This window comes from Lepisosteus oculatus, chromosome 1 (assembly GCF_040954835.1).
Source record: "Lepisosteus oculatus isolate fLepOcu1 chromosome 1, fLepOcu1.hap2, whole genome shotgun sequence".
Taxonomy (NCBI): Eukaryota; Metazoa; Chordata; class Actinopteri; order Semionotiformes; family Lepisosteidae; genus Lepisosteus; species Lepisosteus oculatus.
The window spans coordinates 77,710,428-77,717,841 of record NC_090696.1 but is presented as its reverse complement, the minus strand read 5'-3'; positions in this window follow the sequence as shown (position 1 = coordinate 77,717,841).

Genomic DNA, 7,414 nt, shown 5'->3' with positions numbered 1-7,414 from the left:
ACTTTATCGGCCATATACAGCTTCATGTTACAGGAATTTGTCTTTTCGCGGAGCCCAATTTGCTCTCCATGAGACACGTACGGGGAGAGAAGCTGGGGATCAGACATTTATACGGCGCCCCTGGAGCAGCTGGGGCTAAGGGCCTGGCTCAGGGGCCCAACGGAGTAGGATGCCTCTGCCGGCCACGGGATTCGAACCGGCAACCTTCCAGCTACAGGGCGCAGATCCTGAGCCACAGAGCCTCCGCTCCGCCCATTAAGAACAGCTTTGTTACTAATGTGTTTGAAAATATATTATATTTTTAAAACAATGCACCTTTTATCTTCACTGTGTTCTGTGTTCATTATGTGAAATTTTGAATATTTTCAAGCGGACATTAAGTAGAGTGACTAGTATACATTTACGGCAAATTTACATTTTCATAAATTTAATGTTTATACATATTTTTTATAGTTCAAATGCAAAGTGCAAACGCCAAGAAATACAATTTAAAAATGTTCTCTTACAGTGCGTTACTTTATTTTTTCAAGTATTCGTTTAACAAATTCACAAAACATTTATGATAAAATGATAAAAACTGTTTTGTGTATATGACTTTCACTCTTATGGAAAACAAAAACATTCCCGAAGAATAAATTGAAAAACCTGGAAATCGATTACTTAAATATAGAAAATCTATGGTGGAATGTTTCATGTAAAATCTATTCCTCATTAGAATGCAATTTTGAGTGCGTGTTAAATGCAAATCTGATTCATAAAAAGGATCAAGTACGTTTTCAGCACCCAACTGTCACGGACAGCTCCAGTTCTCTAGCGCTTGATTTCAAATGTTTCTAGAAGACAACAGCGATTGATCTGATTGAACATAAACTAAATAACCACAACAACAACAGATCTGTATACCGCACGGTTGGCACCTAATTATCTACAGTACCTATCGCGACTGCTGTATAAACATTCGTAAGGGTTGAACGTCCTGAGGATGACACTTAACGGAAAGGTATTTGTTAGACGTGCTGTGATATTTGAAAGTCGCGACGTCTGACGCCTCAGAGAGCGATGTACTGTAATTCGTGATAATTATTTTGTAGAGGTTGTGAGGCTTCCTAATAAACATGTACAGTACTTCCACTCTGCAGCAACGTAGAGGTAAGGCACTTTACCTCACCGGGGAGAGCAAGAACGAAACGCTTGTCGGAACGAATGAAATCGAAGAAATGTTTGCTGTAAAGGCAATATAACGTACGTAACACAGAATAATACTGCGAGACGAATTCTTAGTCCGGTGCCGCTAAAACGTGTAACAGGAAAACATCAGAATCGATGGTACAAAAACAGACGTGTAGAGCAAGTGTTTTCGGTTGCCAAGAAAAAAAAAACTGCATTAGACTGTAGTTAGATTCACTACATTATGTCCAGAGAATTCAGCAGGACGCTCAACAATTAATGCAATTAAGCCATTATGTGATCGATGTTATAAAAGCACCTGAAGGTTCCTGACCTCCGCTCGGCTCCAGTCACACGCACACAAACACAAAGACTGTCCAAACGAATCGGTTTTGAGAGAGGTTTGATGAATTGGTCATACTGACCCTTTTTTATCTTGGCATGGTACCGTTTGTTTTGTTGTTCATGTCGTCAAATAGCGGAAATAATATTTTGCCGTCACTTAAACAGTACATACAAGTTAAATTAAGTTATTATCAACGAAGAGGCTGTCAGCTTCATCCGAGCCGAGTTTGGAGTGTCTCCTTGCCGGGACAAGAGCAAACCTTTGTTTTTCGTCCTTATTAACCATGACTTTCTTTCACTGACCTTCACCTTGGTGAAGCACTGCTGTCATGCTCCTGACAGACAGACAGACAGACAGACAGCTGCACAGACATAAAGACGGACTGATGGAAAAAACCAAAACATCCCTGAGTCACTGTTTCCATTTTCTCTCAAAATGAGCACTTGGGATGGTCAGTGGCTTGCCTTGTTAAGACAGGGCTGAAGTCATAAATATGACAAGGATTGTGTTTGGGGAAAACTGGCAGACTGTCCGTTGTGTGCTGTGGGGAGTGTCGGGAGAGATGCAGCACCAGCTTCATGCTGTGTGAGGGGGGAGTCCACAGGGGCTGAGTGCGGAGCTGTGTGCGAGCAGCTCTCCGGTGTCCGCCTCGTGCTCCTGAGCCCCACTCGCTCTCAGACAGCACAGCAGCGCTGCGGAGGCTGTGCGGGAGGGGCCCTGAGGAAGAGCGGGGATCTGTGTTACACTGGATACCAGAGCAGACTTCATCCCTCAGCAGGGGATTTGAAGCAGGCTGCTGACATCACGCTGTCCTGGTGGGCTTGTATTCAGTTCCTTTGAAGTTTATAATGGGAAAGAGACACACTGGTGCAAGTCTAGAGATCCTACAACACTGCTGCGGATTGCACTGCCTGCCGACTGCTCAAATCAATGAATTCTGGCAGTGCTCTTCATCCTACAACGAGCGTGGCTGCTCTCTCCGGCGCCAGATCGCCCTCAGGCAGAGCACTGTAGAAGGAATCGTGGTTTCTGTACCTGTTGACTGAAATAAGTATGAAGCTGCATGTCTCTGTCTGAAAGCTGGACCCAATTGGGTCAAACTGCAGTTGTACTTTTAGTTCTTCTCTCGAATTCACAAACTCTGTGTCTCTAAACAGCCTTACAGCATCATAAATAACATTACCAATATTTCTGGCTTCGGTCTCTGGAAGCACTGTGTCTTTTTTAATTTTGACTGCTCAGATAGGTTTTCTGCTGTAAAGGAGTTAAAGGGACGTCAGTCCTGGTCTGTGTCTGACCTGCTCTGAGAATCATAACATACGATGGGCTTTGTAATCATCATATTGATCTCAGCAAAGCTCTCCAGAAAATCAGCAAAATTGAGTTGGTGTAAAGAAATAATAAAAAATAGGTTTTCTGTTCTTTTCTCAACAGGTAGGAAAGATGAGATGGTGTCAAGATCCCAAAGGACTTGAAGTGGGTTAACATTCTTTTTGTCATTTTGTTCTTTGGTGGCTAACTGAACTGAGATTATTATAAATAAGTACTCTTCCCTAATCAGACCCTAATCAATCAGGTTTAAGCTCTGAGTCTAAAGAAAATAAAATGCTTTAGAACTATATACACTCTGCAGGAATATTTGTACTGAGATTATTATAAATAAGTACTCTTCCTTAATCAGACCCTAATCAATCAGGTTTAAGCTCTGAGTCTAAAGAAAATAAAATGCTTTAGAACTATATACACTCTGCAGGAATATACTCTATCTGACTGGAGGTTAGACACTGTGCCTCTCAGATTCTGTGTCCAGGTAATAAATGGACACAAAACAAAGCTTTTGAAAAGATAATCTCTTCTGTTCTGTCTCCTTTCAGTTCATACCACACCTGGCACACAGAAGCCAGATTCCAGCTGCATGGAAAACAATGAACTGGAAATGCAGAGCAGAGCTGATTAACTCCAGCAGTAATTCTTGTGTTCTTCATTAAGATAGACGTACAGTAGCTCTGTTCACAAATCATATAACACTACAGGTAGTGTTTTTTAAATTGGGTTTCACACAGAAATTCTATATAGTTAATCAGGTAATACATGCATATCAATATCTTTTTCAAAAGACAAACAAGACCTATTCTGTTAAAGACAGAAAAATATCATAATCTGTTTTTTGTCCTGTTGTCAAGAGATATTAGGAAAATCACAGCCTGACAATGCAAATGATTAGAGTTATCCAAACTATGTACTTTTAAAAAGCTCTCCATCCATACTATGTTATTAATCGGAAATATACTAAGTTTAAGCCACTGTTTAAAAGTCAGGGTTTGACTGAAGCATGTTTTCCCCAGAAATATACACAACAAACACAATGTATTCATGTAACTGGTATCAACTGTCTGGCTGCTCCTCATACCTGTGAAATTGGGTGCACTTATGTCAGCAAGAGCATGCTCAGTTCTCTGCCCAGGCAGTGACTCCTGGGAGCTTGTGTGCTTGAGGTGTTTGTAGTCAGTTTTAGATTTCCCCTCCAACTGATGCTAATTCTCCTGTAAGGCATTGTGGGGCCTGTGAAAAATGTCAGATTGCACCAATAAGAGCACATTTCTACAGGGATGCACTCTTAGCCCTTCCCCTTTTGCACAGGTATGATGTCTATTGTATTGCGGGATAGTTTCACATCCGTCAATATAATAAGAGAATAACTGGTAGCTTCAAATTAAAAATAAATGAATGTGTGATCATAGCACTGAGAAGAGACAGAGGATCACGCATCAGCCTAGAGGTGGTGATGGAATCCATGCAAGGAAACCACAGGCAGAAGGGAATGGTCCCCAGTACTAATCCTTGGGGAACACCTGCAGAGAGAGGCCAGCACTGTGAAACCTGTACACAGTGGCAGAGAGGTGGAGAGGGAGCCAGGCAAGAGCAGCACCTGAAATACCAGGCTCAGAGTATGAGAATGAGAGGTGTGTAATATATACAGTAGGTGTACAGAGGTGACTCGAGTCTATAGTCTGTAAAGCTGCTGGGAGGTTGAGAGACAGGGGAGAAGAGGTGCCTATGACCAAGACAGACAGCAGAGAGGTTTCTGTGAATGGAAACAAACGGAAAGGGTGACGCAGGGGGTGCACAGTGGTGAAAGCAGACAGCTGTTGATCAGCTTCTTCCTGCAGAACGTTAGAGAAATGTGGGAGAAGGAAGATGGAATAAAGCCTGCAGTTTTCTCCAAGCTGGTGTTGAAAGAACAACTGGTGATGTAGACGGGTTGTGCCCAGGAATTGTGCAGAAGATATAGTCTTCCTTGCGGGAAGAGAGAATTACAGTCCTACTGAGATATATGGTGATCTCTCAGACTGAAGACTTTCTGGTGAAAGGTCAAATCATGACTGACAGCAACCAGCGGTGTTTTTGACAATTAATGTTCTATTAATGAATCAGCTGTTTCAAAAGTAGTCAAATGATAAATTTCCAGGACTAGTCTAATGGTTAGGATTTGACAGCATCTTCGCTCTGACTTGAATTGGGGAGCTATTTAGTTTTTTTAGATCTTACATGTATATTTATTTTGACTTTCATCATAAATGCACCAGGAGTGCTAGGATCACAGATTAATTCCCCCTGAAATTCTTTCAGACTTTTTTGTCATGAATTGGGAGGGAGCTGCAGAAGGGGAGAGGCGCACAGCAGCTGCAGGAAAAGCTGTTGACATTGAATGATGCCTGGGAACCTACTACATTGTATCACACAATGAACAGACACAAATAATGCTGATTTATATCCATTTTCATGAATGAATATCTCCAGGGGCTTAAAAAACCTGCTTAAGTACAGTATTCTTTAAACACTTCACTGATGTTTGATTATGAGCTGTGTGCTTGCTGGCTTGAATTAGGATCTCCATTTCTTTTGTACAAGACACCTTCACTGGACAGTGCTTGTCCGCAGTTGGTTCTGAGACTGTGCTGCTGTACAGTTTCCAGGACACTGATGTTCCCTTAAACGGACAGAAAAAGCAGGGTGAGGTGATGTTAATGGAATGTGGCAAGGCAGGCTTGAAAAAAAACCCAAGTGTGACATTCAATTTTAATTCACCGAAATATTCTCTTTTGGACGCTGTTAATAAGTTTTTTTTCATTTTGAACCATCTAAAGCAATTCATTTTCAGGCCCTGTGAAATGAGGGAATTATTTCTCACTAACAAAGTGGTTTTCCTCAGCATATGCCTCTCCAATCGTCCAGGTTTCTCTTTCCTGCCACTGTAAATTCTTCAAACCCTCAGTATGAAAAATATGACAGGGCCGTCCTGCAGGATAGAGATCTTTTATATTATGAAACAATCTAACCACTTCACTGTTTGTCCAGTATTTCATAAAAATGTAATATCTACTGATTTGAGATGAATAGTTTTCAGACACTGCCTGTCTCCCTCATGCTGACCAATATTTCCTTCATGTCTGAGTTCACTGAAACAGAAGCAAGGAATGCGACCCCATTAGAAGTGGAGAGAAAACATGTCTGAAGGAATTTGACATCTAATTCTGCAAAGAAGAACAATGATCCACTTATCAAACATTTCTGTGGGCTCCCAGCTGGGGCACCTAATTTTTGAAATGAAGGATTTTTATGAGTTCAAAGTGAGGGTGCTAATATTATTAAAAATGACATAGCTGGGCCTCCTTCATCGATACCATTTTCAGGGGTGTTGATAAAGCAATTGAGCGCAATGACTCATTTGCAATGCTTCACTTTAATGCCTTTGCATTGCCCTGTAATGTATTACTTTAAAGCCTGCAGAGACACTGTAGTTTAGAGAAAGAACTGACTACAGCCAAGGGGGGACCAGGGTGCTGTAGAGAAAACAAATTGAAAACACCTTTAATGTTTACACTGGTTTGCGATGGACTGGCGGCCTTTCCAGAGTTTATCTACCGTTGGTTGCTGGGATAGTTGCCAGCTTTATACTGGATGAAGCAAATAGAAAATGGATGGATGGGTTGATAATTAAGATTGCTCACCCACAAAGACTATTTCAATAGTTTGGTCAAATTCTACTTCAATGTGTGGCATTCACTCACCTGGTCCCAGCTGTCACAGCCCTGCAAACATAATGAAGAATGAGCCAGGGAGGCAGCTGCAAGTGAAGGGTGGAGAAAAGATGGCCACAAAGTTGTGGGCAGCCAGCAATTATTTACACGTAAGAGAGTGGAAGTGAGAGTATAGTTTGACCTCCTCCCTAACATCTGTTTGAGAGGATATCATACATACTGTACTCTCAGCCACAGGCTCCACAGTTCAGTCTAATATAGCTGAGAGACTCCTTGACATGTTTAGGCGGCTGTAGGTCACTTACTGTACTAACCTGGTGATTATTGCTTATTTCTCTGGCAACACTTGTAAGGCTTGTGACAGTCCTCGATGGACTGTACACTATTTAATATGGCACAGAAAATGGGTGTCTTCATGTGAGATACGGAAACATCATGTAACTTACAATGTAAGTGTAATGCCCATGAGGAAATTCCAGTCATGAGTAAAGAAGTGAATCAATAACCACAGAGGATGCAGCAGCTCCCAGAATGCAGAGGTTCAGATCCACTTCCATGAGAACCAGCACCACCAGAATCACAGGAGCTGAGAGGTGGAGGCTGCTGGAGACCCCAAAACTCAGCCAGGCACCTAGCAAGGGCCGGTGAGCGCACCAGTAAATCAGCTCCAAAGACATCAGTTCAGTTCAGTTTTTTATCATACGCCCAAGTGCAAATAAATGGTCACTGGATATACAGACACAAACTGAAGAGCAGGGATCCTGTCGGCATCAGGCGGAGGTGAACACACCTCGTGGCCGAGGACACAGTACTCTGGGCAAGACGTCAGCTCTGCGGGGCACTGGACGCCTTGCTGCCA